Source organism: Trichechus manatus, unplaced genomic scaffold, assembly GCF_000243295.1.
Source record: "Trichechus manatus latirostris isolate Lorelei unplaced genomic scaffold, TriManLat1.0 scaffold00065, whole genome shotgun sequence".
Lineage (NCBI taxonomy): Eukaryota > Metazoa > Chordata > Mammalia > Sirenia > Trichechidae > Trichechus > Trichechus manatus.
Genome location: NW_004444001.1, coordinates 14140420 through 14153997, shown reverse-complemented (window position 1 = coordinate 14153997; position 13578 = coordinate 14140420). Strand labels below are relative to the sequence as shown.

General features: G+C 38.5%; 1 protein-coding gene across 1 annotated transcript in view; it reads left to right on the top strand.

The window, feature by feature from the left end:
- PTCHD4 (patched domain containing 4) overlaps positions 1-13578 on the top strand; it is a 213569-nt gene that overhangs the window by 128234 nt on the left and 71757 nt on the right. The window lies entirely within an intron of this gene.

The following is a 13578-nucleotide window of genomic DNA, read 5'->3' as shown; positions in this document are numbered from 1 at the left end:
AACCAAAAAAAAAACAGATCTGTTGCCATCAAGTCGATTCCAACTCATAGCGATCCTATAGGACACAGTAGAACTGCCCCATAGGGTTTCCAAGGGGCGCCTGGTGGATTTGAACTGCTGACCTTTTGGTTAGGAGCTGTAGCTCTTAACCACCACGCCACCAGGGTTGCTGTCAAAAACTATAGTAGGTATTTATTAAATATCTGTTGAATGAATGAATGGGAGTATGTTTAGGATAACCCCAGAAAATTATAGAAATGAAATAATTTGGAATTTTATGTACTATCATCAAAGGATAAAAAATAGAAAACTACAGGTGTTCACTTTATTCAGAAACTTTACACAAAGCAGGCGGAACATTGTAGGTGCTTAATATGTCAATCTCAGATTTACAAAAAATTTGAGATCTTGGCAGTCCTTAATCTGAGATTTGGGCCTAAATGGATAGAATTAGGAAATTAGGCGTGCCCTAAAATCCCTTTTAATAAATTAGTGATACCTGATTCGGCTGAACTGAAATGTACTAATTAGCTGGATCATTTCTTGTGTAAAATTCTGCATAAAGAATGATTAGTACACAGAAAATTACAGGCTCCGGTTTTGCCACAGAATCTTTTTATTCTGTGTTAATACAAACATCTGGAAAAATATTTTTCAGATTATCTGGCATAATCTTGCTGAATTTCTTAACTAGTTACGAAGACACTAAGGAACCAGAGAAAAAATTTTTACACCTAAAAGGAAAAAAAAAGGCAGAGTTTTTGTTTTTGTTTTTTTTTCTCCTCTTTCTCCTCTGGGTGGCATCTGCCAATAAAAAAATAGTGTCTTACTTTGCACAACTGTGCAGCGTCTGCAAAGGAAGAGCATAGAAGGTCAAATGCTAGCTTTTTTAGGAGATGAGAAGACCAGTTTTTTAAAACTAGATTTTCTAAACTGGAACTTTCAGATATAAGTCTGTGTCTGAAGATTAGGGAATAATCCTGGCAACCTTGACCAGCTGTAGTGAGAGAAACCGAGAAAGATCAGTATGACCCTATAGTTCACATTCTCTGTCCTTGAAGCTGTTTTGTGTTACTATTGGTTGGTTTTTTTTTTTTTTTTTTTTAATTATGTTGTGTTTTGCTGTTCTCTATCCTCACTGCAATCCCTGAGCATTTATGAAGGACATCCCCCACATGCTCAAGGGTTATTATGATCTAGAAAAATGATATTTCTTTAACTCTATCAACCAAAGAGTTCTATCCTTTTCAAGCTAGTTATTCTGAGAGGCTATGAATTTATGCCAGTGGTGGTGTCATTGTCTAGGATGCATCTGCAGCTCGTCAGTTGGAATCCCTTTGGATTCTCTGCAACACTGTTTTGAACCTCTCTGAGGATAGCAATGCTTCATCCTTTGAGGGTGTGTTTGATTTTGTATAAACAGTCCTAAATCTTTCAGAGTTAAAGAACATGAAAAAGATCAATGGCCAAATTGCATAATATAATTTTTCAGCCAAAACTGAGGTAGACTCTTAGAGATTCAGAGACTTGGAAACTTCCTACACTGGGAGAAAGAATAGAATCAGGGTCAGTAATTGCTGTTTTTCTAATGTGCCTGATAGGGTGTTGTTATGGATTGAATTGTGGCCCTCAAAAACATGAGTTGTAAATCCTAACCCCTATACTGTGGTTATCCTCCCACTTGGGACTGGGGTGTCTTTGTTATGTTAATGTGGCGGTATTAGTATAGGGTGTGTCTTGAATTATTCTCTTTTGAGATATGAAAGAGCAGATTAGGCAAGAAGCAAAAAAGCAAAGATGAGGGAAATTGGATGCCAGGCCACATGATCTCCAAGGAATAGAGGCTGAAAAGAGACAAGGACCTTCCCCCACAGCCAAAAGAGAAAGTCTTCCTCTGGAGCCAGTGCTCTGAATTTGGACTTATAGCCTCCTAAACTCTGACAAAAGAAATTTCTGTTTGTTAAAGACATCTCCTGTGGTATTTCTGTTATAGCAGCAGTAGGTAACTAAGACAGGTGTCAACACAATTTCAAAAATGTCCTCATTCTCAGATTGTTTTGATCATCGGGATTACTCTCTAGCTTCACAAGGAGACTAGTTTTAAGGACATGTCAATGTGACTTTTTAAATCTTTTTTTTAATTTACTTTTTCTTTAGCAAAAATCATATAGTACTATGTTTTTACCATTTGTTCCTGTCGAGTCCATTCCAATTCATGGCAACCCCAAGCGTGTCAGTGTAGAACTCTGCTCCATAGGATTTCCAATGTCTGATTTTTCAGAAGTAGATCACCAGGCCTTTCTTCTGAGGTGCCTAGAACCTCCAACCTTTCAGTTAGTAGCCAAGTGTATTAACCATTTATACTACCCAGGGACTCAAAAAGCATAGAATGGAAAAAATGAGGCTTCAATGCCAGCAGTCAGGCTGTAGGAAGTCAGGAAGTTTGTTTCAAAGCAATTGATACCATGACTGACTAGGCAGACTAAATAATAAAAGGCCTATGCTTAGACTCAGTGTCCAGGAATCAATATTTATTTGTTAGCTGTTGTGAGCTGGCACTGAGATGGGTGCTGTAGGAGGTATTAGGCATACAGCCACTTTCCATATTTTAATATTGACTTAACTATTAGCTTGGGATGGCCAGTGCCTCCCTCTTTAAAGTGGATAGAGAATTGTATGAGTCCTGATAAGCATGAGTGAATAAAGAGAAGGGGAAGAAAATGGAAACATGTAAAGAGCTCTTTATCTTCCTTCATTCTGTGTGTAGCTCTGTTTGAAGCCAGAAATTTCAAAGTGCTCTTTCTTATATAAATAAGTGTAGTAAAGTGGCTAAGGAAAATGCCTGTTTTTACTGGCTTTTAACGAGTCGTAGAAGTTAGCGTTTTAAGTATTTATGGTTTTAATTTTAGGCTCAGATGCAATACAGTGACCTAGAAAGACTAATGCTTTATTGTATAAAGTTTGGAAAATATTCAGTTGAATGACTCTGAGGTACTCCCTTTGGAGATGGAAAAAATATCACTTGTTAAATTGCTTTGTGTTTTTTTTTTTTTTTTAAAGGAATTTATTTGGAAAAGCACCCACTGAGGGGAAAAAATACATGAACAACACGGACCCTAAGCTTTGTTGGGCAGTCACCTAATACTGCTTCCTAATTATATTGCATGGGGCATAATACAGGAAACATAATATGAGTAATTCCCTGGTGGTGGAGTGGTAAAGAGCTTGACTGCTAACCAAAAGGTCGGCCTTTCAAATCTACCAGCCACTCCTTGGAAACCCTATGGGGCAGTTCTACTCTGTCCTGTAGGGTCACTGTGAGTTGGAATCAACTCGATGGCAATGGTTTGGTTTGGTATATAGACTAGTTACAGTTATTACATTGTTCAGTGAGATTATATAATGTCATTAAAGATGCAGTAGAAATGTTTCTATATATTTCTCCTGTATTTTTGTGTATGATTTTCCATTTGATCATGTACAAGATCCAAGACAAAAAGATTAAAAAAAGCTATGATCAACCCATTTCTACCATTAGGAGAGAGACCTTTATAGAAAATGACTATCATGATTATAATTATAGTTTACAGTCAGAATCAACTCAACGGCAACGGGTTTTTACATTTGCAGAGTGACAGTGCTTTCATGTTATGTCAAAGCATTTATGTTTCCAATACCCCTAGATTAAAGGAATGAATGTCTAAACACTAAAGTTCCATTTGTAACAGAGAGTCGGATTTTAAAATCCCAAAGAATATTAAGAAACAAAAGTGTAGAGGTCAACCTCAAACCAGTGGGTAAAAGACGAATTTTAGAGCAAGAGAGGGGATTAAAGAAGAGCTCATTTAAATGAAGAATAAAAGGAAATGAAGAAACAGCAGCTACGATTATGTTGAGTTTAGTGAGCTCCCCTCATGCCAGCACTTCCCTAAATACTCTAACGAAGATTACCTCATTTATCCTCCCACTATCCTCGTGAGGTAGGTGTGTTTACTAGCCCTGCTTTACAGATTAGGAAACGCACATACACAGAGGTAAACAACTGGCCCAAGGTCACATAGGTAACAAACTGGGAACCAGAAAGCAGCCTGGCTCCAGAAGCCTCTGATATAGAGCCAAAAGAAAAGACTAAACAAACATTTGCGTTGCATTGTAATCAGATTATGCTATGAGAGCTGAAATAAGAGGGCAGAGCATCGCCTTGTTCGCCCTCAGCTGGGAATGTGCCCGTCTGGTGACTCAAATTTTTCACCTTTTTCTGCATGTCTGCAAATGATCACAAAAGTACTGTGAGTATTGATTTGGGGGTTACCAATATATATAACAAGCAGGCAAATTCATAAATACAGAATCCATGAATAATGAAGATTGAGTGTATAGATTTAGAACCTCATAATTCTCATTACCTCCATCACCACTACCTGAGTCCAAGCCACTATCCTCTCTCACTTGGTCAACTGCAATAACCCTCTGTCTTCTCCTCTCTTGTCCCCTACAAGAGTATTCTCTGCATATCATCCTGAATGATCCTATTAAACATCAATCAGATTATGTCACTTCTCTGCTTAAAATAATCTAAGGCTTTCCCTCTCACTCAGAGCAAGACATCAACTACTTACCATGGTCTACAAGGCTCATTACATCTCTGAATTCCTTTCCTACGACTTCTCACATGCTTGCTTCAGTACAGCCTCTCTAGACCCCTGGCTGGTCTTCCAGTGTGCCAAACATGCTCCCATCTCAGGGCCTTTGCACTGAATGGTTCCTCTGCCTGAAATTCCTTTCCCCTGCATATCCACATGTCTCAATTTGCCTCGTCTCTGTGTTTAAATATCACCAAGTCACCCTATGGAATAAAATGGCAAATCCTCCCTTTCAGCCACAGTCACGGCACTCTCTAGACTCTTTATTTGTTTTATTTTTCTCCACAGCACTTACCACCACCTAACACGTGTGTTTTGTATATATTTATGTATTGTCTGCCTCTTCCATCAAAATGTAATCTCACTGCGAGTGGGAATTCTTCTTTTTCTGTTGCTGTTGTCCAGCACCTAGAACAACGTCTGGCACCTAATAGGCCATCTATATATTAGTGAATAAATGAATGAATAAAAGAAATGAAAGGCATGATTAAATGCAGGCCAGATATAAATCAACTGGTTAAGAACAATGGCAACCAAGCCAGGATATGAGAGTATACTGGTTCTGATGAATTCCTCTTGAAGTGCTCTCACAGTATTTGAGGACTCCCATGATGCAGTTTGGTATGTGAGGAAGAGAATATTAAGTCACCTTTGGTGGTGATGGAAACGAGAGGTGGCAGAAAGCACAGGGTGTTCCAGGAGGTGTTACTCCTCTCAGGTTCATGAGGACATATGAACAATGCAAAGTGTCCCGTGGCATATTCCCATTTTCAAAGAATCCAACATATTAATTCCTTCCCTAATTTAGACTCACCGTGAAAAGAAATCTCCAAATACAATTTAAAACTACAGATGAGGAGTTAGCATAAAGACGATATAATTCCCAGTCAATTTCATATTTTAATTTGTTTCTGGCCTAAGAACAGAATTGTACATTGGATGTAAAGCTGTATGCAATGTGTAAGAACAAAAGGAGAATGGTTTTAATTCCAAGACAGGAGACTCTTAAAAACGATGTAGTTTCTAAGGCTGTGACTCTACCATATAAAACTTAGTGAAAAGAAAATATTCACTTTAAACAATTTCAAATAAGTAGTTAGATGTCAATTGTTTTATAAGTTGGAAAAAGTATTTAAAATCCCTCTTCTCAAAATTGACATTGGTAAAATATAGATTTTAGAGTCAAATACAGATAATGTTCCTAACCAATAGATGACTATAACAGAATCAAAGTGGGTAAAGGTGGAAGTGAATGAATACATAAATTCAGAGTTTGGGGGGTGGGCAGTGAGGGGTTGAAGAGGTAGCGTTTCATTTCATTTCAGCTTCATGAAGAAAACAGTTTTAGAAGGAGTTTAAAGAACATATTTAAAAAGGAACAGTTTTGAAAAGTGAACTGAAAGTCATACTGGTCAAGTTTAACTGTTCGTATGTGTTTTGGCAAATGAAGTCACACATAGTATGTTTTTATGCTACTAAAATAAGCTACTAGGTTTGTTGTTGCTGTGTGCCATCAAGTCAATTCTGACATATAACGACCCAATGATATGTAAAATGATGTGTTAATGTGATGAAAATCAGTCATCACATTAACGTTTTTTGAATTACTATCCAGAATGTCTGCATATGTAATAGAAAGTCAATGTGATAGTTTTATGAGGAATTTGGTGACGAGGATGACAAGTCAGGTATACATTAACGTTTTCAGTTGTAAACAGATGACAATGCTATTCTACCAAGTATTTATAAAGACAACCCACTGTTTATTGCAATATTCAAATGAAACATAACAAAGTTAACCATTTGACACATTTTATGAATAAGTCATCATTTGTTTTGTATTGCACAGATGTCAGAATAAATTGTTAGGAGTTCAATATAATAACCATGAGGTAAATTTTGTTGTTAAAAATGGAGAAGAAAGGAGGTATCATTTTTATTTTAATTGTAGATAAGACACTTTTCTAGCATAAATGAGGATTGACCTTAATATTGGCTGCAAAACAATGGACTTATATTAACTACTCTAACCCAAAAGCCATTGTTTTCCAGTTCTTGATGGACTTGTGTCTTATTGCTGTGTCCAGCAGGTCAAACTTTCAGTTATCTGGAAGTATATTTGAATCCAGTTAATCTTGCAGGATCAGGAATTTGCACCTCTTAAAATGTTTTCTGGTTCTTTATTGAGGTTTATGGATATGGTAGATAGGTATTTATGCTCCCTTTGAAAATTCTCCAAACTAAAATTATTTAATTCAGGACCTTGAATATTTGTGTGTATCAGGGTGGACCTAGAACTCTTTCCTGAGAAACATTTGGATCCTCTCATTGGTCAAACTCAGTAGAGGGTTGGTCCTCCATTCACCATGTGTTCAGCTGGGTTCCTGAAATTTCGTTCCAGGATACAGCCCAGTCTTCCACTTGGTTGATTATCAAAGCATATGGTTCATCCTTTAATCAGCATATAGAATTTTGGTAGGCTAGGTTCTTGTCAGAAAGTATTATCTCAAACTCTTGCTTCCTAATAATCTTCAAATGTACAGCTGCAAGAAATGTTATTTATTGTGTGGCCTAAATTATACATAGTCCCTCTTCTAGAAAAGGAGAAGAATGAGCAGTGATATTTGAGCATTGGCACCTCAGGAAAATGCTAGGATCAGTGACTGCTTTAGAGGAGGTTAGGTGTGGGGGAAAGACACTGAGTGCAATCCTGAACATGTTGAGTTTTCAATTCTTTTGGAACACGTGAGTGAAGAAGGGTGATAACCATTTGATCATTGAGTTGGAAGCTCCAAAGAGAGATGTGAAAATGGTTTAGAAATGGTTGGCTTAAGGATTTGCAGTCATAGATGTATGTTTAGATAAGAAAAGGAAATCTAGGACTGAGCCCTGAGGGTAGAGAAGTGGCACCCAAAAAGGCACCTAAGATGGATTGGCCAGAGAGAGGAAGAAAATGGGAGAGAGGAAAATGGAAAACAAGGAAAAGTGCATGTTGGTTGGTTCCATTCAGAATTGTGATATAATAGAAGTACTTATTGGAATAAGGAGCCCTAGTTGCATAGTGGTTAAAGTGCTCAGCTGCTAACCAAAATGTAGGTGCTTAGCAGCTGTTCCGCGGGAGAGAGATGTGGCAGTCTGCTTCTGTAAAGATTTACAGGGTCACTATGAGTCGAAATTGACTCAATGGCAGTGGGTTACTTATAAGAATACCTATAGTGCACTATAGGATCAGTCAGCTATGGGAACCATAGAAGGACAAGCTTGTCAAAGCTAAATCATGCAGGAGGAGTGAGAAAAAAGGGAAAGGCCCTCCAGGACAAGAAAATATCTTGAGCAAAGGCATGTAGGTAAACTTACTGGGTGGTAAGTTTATGAAACTGCAGTTTGCCATTGTTGGAGAATAAAATGTGAAGGAAAGAGGAAAATGATGAGTCATTTTATTTATTTAACAAACACCTAAGGCTTGCCATGTGTCTGGTACTGTTCTAAATGCCTTTCAAAGATCAGTACTGAATCCTCCTAACAATGCCTGAGGTACCTACTATTATAATCCCCGTTTTTGTTGTTGCCAACTCATGGCAACCCCATGTGTGCAGAATAGAACTGCTCCACAGGGTTTTCAAGACTGTGACCTTTCAGAAGCAGATTGCCAGGCCTGTCGTCCGAGGCTTCTCTGGGTGGATTCCAACTGCCAGTCTTTCAGTTAATAGTCAAACACTTAGCTACCCAGAAACTCCAAATTCCCATTTTACAGAGGAGGAAATGGAGAGCAAGAGAGGATAGGTCACTTGTGGGAGGTCACATGGCTTGCTAGGGGCAGAAAGGCCCTTCACACCCGGTCAGTATGGCTCCAGAGTTGATGATCTTAACCACCATGCCCAGTGGTTGTGCTATAGAGAGACAGGAAGAAATTGGAAGAGGGGTCTAAGGGAAGTCAAGCAAGAGAGTGTTTCTAGAAAGAGGGACAGTCCGTGTAGAGAATAATGCCAGAGGACAAGATGGGAGCAGTCCTCATGCTGAATGGAATTTGAGGCCCACTCTTCGGTTTCAGGCTGTGGTGTCCAGTGTGTCCCTGAGAAGGCATTTAGTCCCTGGGTCACTTCATGTCTGAACCTCAATTTCCTACCAGTAAAATCACTATGATAATGGCTGCTGTTTTTCTCCTCCATAGGAACCTTGGGAAGGTTCAGGACACCCTATCTAAGAAAATTCTGTGGTTCCTCAGAGATGAATACTTTTATTGTCCCTGCTATTGTTATACCATTATTGTGCCACTGATGCTTTTTGTCTGCTTCAGGCCAAAGGAAGAATTCATATGCTTATTAAAAGAGGACCTAGTCTAAATGAAAATGAAAACTTATTGTTTCTTCATATCACATTTGGAGAATATTTTTAAAAAGCAAATAGAACAGCACGTAAAAGAGGCATTTCATTGCTCCTCAGTCAAACAATAATAATTACACAATTATCTGTTTTTCTCATCTGAAGCTACCTCTGTGAGTGTGTTCCTTTATTCATGCATTTCAGTTGCCATTAAAAACACTTGGCTTTAGCGTGTGTCTTCAACGTCGTGTTTGTGTTCGCCCATCTAAAATACTTCTCTTTCCAAATATGGAAAAACTCATCAAAAAGAAAGTGCCATATATACAGTCATGTGTCTCTTAACATCCATAATGCATTCTGTGAAATAGAACATTAATGTGATTTGGACGTTGTCCGAACACCATATTGTATACAGGCAGTCCCTGGATTATGAAGGAGTTCTGTTCTTAAATCTGTCTTTAAGTCGAATTTGTACATAAATCGGAACAGTTAGGCATGTTTTGTATCTAACATCATTAGTCAAATGTTTGTCTTAGTATATAGTATATAGTGTACCTTGCTATGCCTAAAAAATGTTAAAGAAACACTTCCAGACACACTAAAACATCTTTAACATAATAAGGTTCCGATGCGCATCGAAAAGTCATACCCATTTATTATTTCGAACCATTGTATGTACTTTGAATTTTTAATAGAATAGGCTTTATGAGGATTGGTTCATAACTATGGGTTGTACAGAAGTCAGACGTTGGTAACCCAGGGACTACCTGTATAACCTTATGGAACTATGGACATATGTGCTGTCAGACATTGCCCGGACGGACGTTATATGGTGCATGACTGTATATATAAAAGAAGGGCTCCTGGGAGCTGGCATGCCTACAAACCTATAGGTAAAGTAGGGTCAAAAAGAAAGTTTATATGTGTGTGTGTGTGTGTGTGTGTGTGTATACACTTTTCTTAAACCCTGATTATACTTACATGCATGATGGTAAGACCAAACAGCCACTGAGTGACTGCGAACAGGGGGGCTGACTGGGGTGAGGCTGGAAACTGTTTTAGACATAGGTGCAGCCCCATCCTCCTTCCTTGTTTGTGGTGAATTGGAAGTGCTAAACAACCAATTGCCATAGACTCAATTCCAACTTATGGTGAACCCATATGTGTCAGAGTAGAATTGTGCTCCATGGGGTTTTCAATGGTTGATTTTTCAAAAGTAGATCATAAGGCATTTCCTCAGAGGCATCTGTGGGTGGACTCAAGCAACCAACCTTTTGGTTACCAGCCAAGTACATTAGCCATCTGCATCACCCAGGGACTCCGTTGCTAAACAAGACATTGTCAAATCCCTCACTCAGGACACCTCTAAAGTCGAGTAATGAACCTTCTGGATATGAAGTCAATGTCACATAAACCAAAATACTCTTCATAAATCATGTGAAGTAAGAAGCTGCCATTTCCAGTAGCCTGACAAAAATCCCATAATGCACATCAGCTGTCTATCCTACTCAATCAAAGAGAAGCAAGGCCACTCCAGGGAAAAATCATCAGATACTCAAAGCTGCCTTTTTTTTTTTTTCTCTCTCCAGCCTCAAGTTTCTGCCCCCTTTGGCATTCTTCCTCATTGTAAATTACAATGCCTAACTCCCTCCCAGTATTCCTTCTAGTATCCAAACTGTAAAGGACCTGGTAACCTGGCATTTACAGACTGACAAACCTAATTAAATTTTGACTGAAATCAATTCACACCAGAGTGTTAGCTGAGCTTCAATTTAACCTCAATTAAATTCTCTCTCTCTCTCCTCAGTAACACACACTTTCTTAAAAGGTATTTCTTCAGGTATCAAAAAGTGGCAGAGGTCTTGGGAAAGTGGGGTGCAGAGAAAGTCTCTGAATCAGAGGAGATCCACTTGAAGGCCACCCACCAAGGTAGACACCTGACAGTTTATAGAAAACAAAGGTGTGTTGCTTAGATGGCACAGTCTGTAATCTGCTCACCCATAAAGAAGAACGTGGTGCTCGCCCAGGAGTTTGGTCTACCCTCCTCTAGCTGAGGAACAACTCTGTTCCAAGAACTGCTGAAGATAAAGCAGCCTGATTCAATTATTTGTCACCCATAGGTTTGTGGGCATGCCAGCTTGCAGGAGCCCTTCTTTTCTTCCAGAGAAGAGTGTAGTCCCTCGCCCATGGCTGCTGATCTGAGCTTAATCTCTGTGTGCCTCTCTCAGCTCTCTAAGTCATGGATGTGATTGCTTTTAATCTTGCATATGTGGCATATTCCTGTTTCTCTTTTTGGAACTGAACTCCCTTTCTCTGACAACAGGGAATATATTCTTATAACATCCATATTTCATATCTTCCATTAGAAGGAAGGTTATGACGAGAAGGAATATCACTGAAACAGCATTTTCTTACTAAGTTGTTGTTGTTAGGTGCTGTCGAGTCGGTTCTGACTCATAGTGACCCTATGTACAACAGAATGAAACACTGCCTAGTTCTGTGCCATCCTCACAATCTTTGTTATACTTGAGCCTGTTGTTGCAACCACTGTTATCAATCCATCTCATTGAGGGTCTTCCTCTTTTTCGCTTACCTTCTACTTTACCAAGCATGATGTCCTTCTCCAGGAACTGGTCCCTTCTGATAACATGTCTGAAGTATGTGAGATGAAGTCTCACTATCCTTGCTCCTGAGGTGCACTCTGACTGTACTTCCAAGACAGATTTGTTTGTTCCTTTAATGGTCCATGGTACGTTCAATATTCTTCGCCAATACCATATTTCAAAGACGTCAATTTTTCTTTGGTCTTCCTTATTCATTGTCCGGCTTTTGCAATGCATATGAGATGATTGAAAACATCATGGCTTGGGTCTGGCACACCTTAGTCTTCAAGGTGATATCTTTGTTTTTTAATACTTTAAAGCTGTCTTTTGCAGCAGATTTTCCCAATGCAATGCATCATTTAATTTCCTGACTGCTGCTCCCATGGGTGTTGATTGCGGATCCAAGTAACATGAAATCCTTGACAACTTCAAACTTCTCTCCGTTTATCATGATGTTGCTTATTGGTCCAGTTGTGAGGATTTTTGTTTTCTCAAGACTCTTGCTGAGTAGGAATATTAAAATAAATTCCCTGTGTAGTGCATTTGCTTAACATGCCCTGCTTCTAATCAGAAGGCTGGAGGTTCAAGTCCACCCAAAGGCAACTTGGAAGAAAATCCTGGCAGTCTACTTTAGAAAAATCAGTCATTGGAAACCTTGTGGAGCACAATTTACTCTGACACAGCTGGGGTTGCCAGATGAATTGGAATTGTCTCCATAGCAACTGTTTTGTTTTTTTTTTTATTATTATTATGTTTATTGAACAATTGTGTCTACCTCTGTGGTGACTCCCAAAATAAATAAAAGGTAGGTTCCTTTTCTTAAGGAATTTACAGTTTTAAGCGCATTTCTCAACCTATCACAGATGACACAATTAATAAATAATATTGTCTAGTTATCATCAGTGAGATGCTCCATTTAAGTGAAAGAGGAAGCCTGATGCAATTAGACCTGGGGAGAAAAATTTTAAAAACAGGTCAGATCGTATTTGCTTTAGCCTGAGTTCTCTGAATAATGCAAGCCAGAGCAGAATGTGTCCTGCATTACCCAAGTAATTGCCACTCAATGAATGTTTAACCATTTTTACACCCAAGAAAAAAACCAATATAGAAATTTATATCCAGACACAATTCTGTGGAATTTTTATTTTGTTTTTTTTTTTTTAATGGTGAACAAAGTATTGAAGCCTCCTTACCCCACCAATATAATTTCCATTGAATCATTTCTGATTCATGGCAACTCCATGAATGTCAGAGTAGAATTGTACTCCATAGGTTTTTCAGTGACTAATTTTTTTGGAAGTAGATTGTGAGACCTTTCTTCTGAAGAGCTTCTGGGTGGACTTGAACCTGCATCCTTTTGGTTAGCAGCCGAGCATGTTAATTGTGCCACCCAGAGACTTCCCTTAGCCCACACTCCCCCACAAATAGCTAGTAGAAAATCAGAGAGTATAATATGTATTTCATGAGTGCACTCACTTCTTTATAATACCAATGTTTATAATATGAAAGCAGAAAAATATTTCTAGAAACTTGCCTATGTAATGTGAAGATGCTAACTCACATTCATTTTGAACTGCTGCAGTATCACTTGGAATATAATATTTGATATGACTCTGCATATATTCTGAGCATACATAGCTCTCATGAATGTTTCATTCTGGGTTTTCTGCAAAGAAAATCTGAAAATATTTTCTTTAATGTGTGCATCGACCCCTGGGAATATGTGCCTGGGTACACATAGAAATATGATCATCTAGTAGACACAAATAGCTAAGGTTTGTCAGTAAGGATTAATATTGTGAAGACTAAAAAGAACCTATTTTGGGAAATTCTACATTAAAAATTCATGTCCCTACAACTAGCTCAATTGGCATAACACAGTTTATAAAGACAATGTTCTACATTCTACCTTGTTAAGTAGCATCTGGGGTCTTAAAAGCCTGTGAGCAGCCATCTAAGATACTCCACTGGTCTCATCCCTTCAGGAGCAAGGGAAAATGAAGAGAACA